This window comes from Centruroides sculpturatus, unplaced genomic scaffold (genome assembly GCF_000671375.1).
Source record: "Centruroides sculpturatus isolate CEXI.00-Female unplaced genomic scaffold, Cexi_2.0 scaffold361, whole genome shotgun sequence".
Classification (NCBI taxonomy): domain Eukaryota; kingdom Metazoa; phylum Arthropoda; class Arachnida; order Scorpiones; family Buthidae; genus Centruroides; species Centruroides sculpturatus.
In genome coordinates, this window is record NW_019385072.1 from 508,260 (window position 1) to 511,548 (window position 3,289).

Here is a 3,289-nt window from a genome sequence, read left to right on the forward strand (position 1 = left end):
CAATGAAAATACAACTATTCCAATAAGGGAACATTTTTGACACTTTTACGACTCATTGTCAAGCTCTTGCCATTCAATTTTGATAAACGAAAATTGAAGTAGTGAAACTGCTAGAGTAGAAGGAAAATAGGTCAGAGTTCAAACTCTAAAATAATTCTTTACTTTAAAAATATATATATATATATATATATATATTGTTTCTAATCCTTGAAAAAAAGTATAATCTATCACTGACAGTATTATTAATACGATATTAAATCATATAATTTCCGGTTGGAAAATGATTAAGTGCATTGGAGATATCGTTGTTTTAATAATACGCGTTGAGCCACTTATCGAGAGGTTGATGATTATATGGAAATTTTGTTTATAAATAAATTTCATAAACAATCTCGTAAAAGAAAAGATAAAGAAAAACAAGAGTTTAACGCACTTTTCTTCCATTGTAGTTTTACTAATTAAAAAAAAATTGTATTGTTTTAGCTTTCTTTTTTTAAAAAAATAGTTTTTAAAGCGAGTTAAATTAAAATTTTAAAAAAGAGTTAATGGATAACGTAATGAAATTTTTAGCTTGTTTACATTTTTTTTCTTGTTTAGATTAACCTTAATAAGTTTTAAATTTATATATGCGAATTTTTTTAGAATAGAATTTTTCAAATGTCTGTACTTAACTTAAATTGCTGTATTGTCTCTCCGCTTCCTTCTATATTTATCTCTATTTTTTTTTCTTTCTTAAATGACAACATTCTTTTCTTAAAATTTATTCGAATTTAAATTCTCTGCATTGTTTTATTTTTATATTTTTATTTATTTCATAATAATTTACAGAAGAAATTTTGGACATGTTCTAAACTAAATCTATAACAAGTAAAAGATAAATTTTCTTAATATTTAAAAATCTAATGGTATTGTCATTTACAAGAACTCCAAACCACTTAAAAAAACAGAGTTATCTTAAAAATTAATTGCAATTAATTTTTAAAATCAAAGCTTTTAAAAGAATATTTTCTATTCTGGAATTGCAATTGTTTAATCTGCAGTAAATTTACATTTTATTTGCAATTTAAAATATACATTTTGTTTAAAGTTTCGGCTTCTTTTAAGATAAAATATTTTTTATTCGACTTAATTATCTTCAAATAAACAATAAATTTTTTAAAAGTATGAAGAAAAACAATTTACTTGCCGCATTCATAAAGTAACACATTTCAATAATGGACAATAATATACACCTGATATATAATGGATAATTTACAGCAAATATCTTCTTGATGTTAATGAAAAAAATAACTAATTACTTTTATATGCTAATTATTCTGTAATCAAGAACATTACCATCAAAATATTCTCGTTTAAATATTAATCAATAGACTAAAAACGTTATGATGTGTACAGTTTTGAATTGGATCAATTATACAATTAATCATTTAAAATAAATATACTGTACAGTACTATACAGTACATCTCATTGGAAAGGAATTTTGTAAATTTCGACTTTCTAAAGATAGTCGAATATATTTATATTTCCTGTAACAGGGAGTATAAAATTTCAAATTTAAATTTTAAAAAGGAATATTGAAATAATATATTTTGAAGTAAGTTGTATATTTAATTAAAAAATCGTCCTTCTTTATCAGTTAATAATAATCTAAAAGATAATTCTATTTATACAATACTCGAGACTGCAATGGAAAAAAAATGATAACGAGAACTGTCCCTATTTTCTATCCAGTTTTTAAACGTTAAAGGTCGTTTTCTGGTGACATTAATGACACCGTGACGTCATGAAGTTTGAAATTCTAATCGTTTAACTGATTTCCTAAAATCAAAGGTAATTAATGTGGATAGAAAGGAAGAAGGAAAAAAACAGATACCAGTTATATCGTTGCCAGTGATTAAGCTAGAAAATATATTTTATTCAAACGAATTGGAAAATTTAAAAAAGTAAGACCTAATTACAATACTTATAGACGGTGGTTTAAAGTTTATTTGATAAAAGTTTTATCCAAAGTCGAAATAGTTGCATGAATCCGTAAGATTGATGTATTAGAGAGAGAATGCAGAAAGGAGTTTAATCGCCTCTCGAAAACACCCGATCAAATTGGTGCTATTTTGTTATAGGAAACAAAATTATAGACTTATGATTATTAAAAAATTATATTTTTAGTTATTAAACAATAATCAATAATAAGTAGCACACAGTTTACATATAAATATCAACAATTTTATTTCTAGTTTCGGATTGAAACGCTGAAAAATAAATATTTAAATAGATTCTAAATTAAGGAAATAAACCCAAATTCTTCAAAAGTTTGTCATTTTTACTTCCAGATCTTAAATTTAACTGTTTATAAGTAAATATCATAGGATCCTGCAGACACAAATATTCTATAACTTAACAATATTTAAAATATAAGCTATAAATAACGAGAAAGTATAAATTCTGCCCTATGCAATTTATCAGGTTTACAAGAAAGAAAACGCTATCTAGAAACTTTTTCTTACAGCGGAGAGTGGAATCAATTGTAATAGCGACTATGAATAAATCTCAGAAGATAGAAATCTTTAGAAAAAAAGCATGTTATAAGTTATCTACAGCATCAGCGAAGAAAATCTCGAGTACAGGCATCTACTTTCCAATACAGACCTACGAATGTTATCCAACCGACAGCCGTAGGGACGATCATATCATTGATTTGTTTCGCCATGTTGGATAAAGGAATGGTCATTAAACGGAGCAACGATAGTAGAGTTAAACGATAGTAGAGCATCTGCGGATGCAATTGAATAGTTGAGAAGATTCATATTCGACATCTATAATTGATTTTCGAGAAACTTGGTGAAATTTTCGAATATGCGTTGCTGACTTAAGCATTAAAAAACGCTCGATGAATATTATAAAAATGCTTTAAATTTTAATTACAAAAACAAAAAAAAAACTGAAAAAAGAATGGACTAGAATGAAATTCTAAGCTTTATCTGTGTGCCATATAATAAAACAACGTTGAACATAACAAATCCTTCAACATATCACGTAATCTCAACATACACTGGTAGGTCACTGCAGATCTATTACTATGGCAGAAAATCTTTCTCCTTCAATAAAGAAAACTAATTTTCACAAAAGATGATCCAACTTTTGTTAAATCTTGTTCTAGAAACATCAAAGTCGATATTTCTTTTCTTGTAGATAAATTGATGTTATATAACTTTTAACTCCTATTCCGTTCTTCATGCTTTTTTGATTTTCGAAATATAAACTATTTTACTCTACTTATAAAAAAATTTT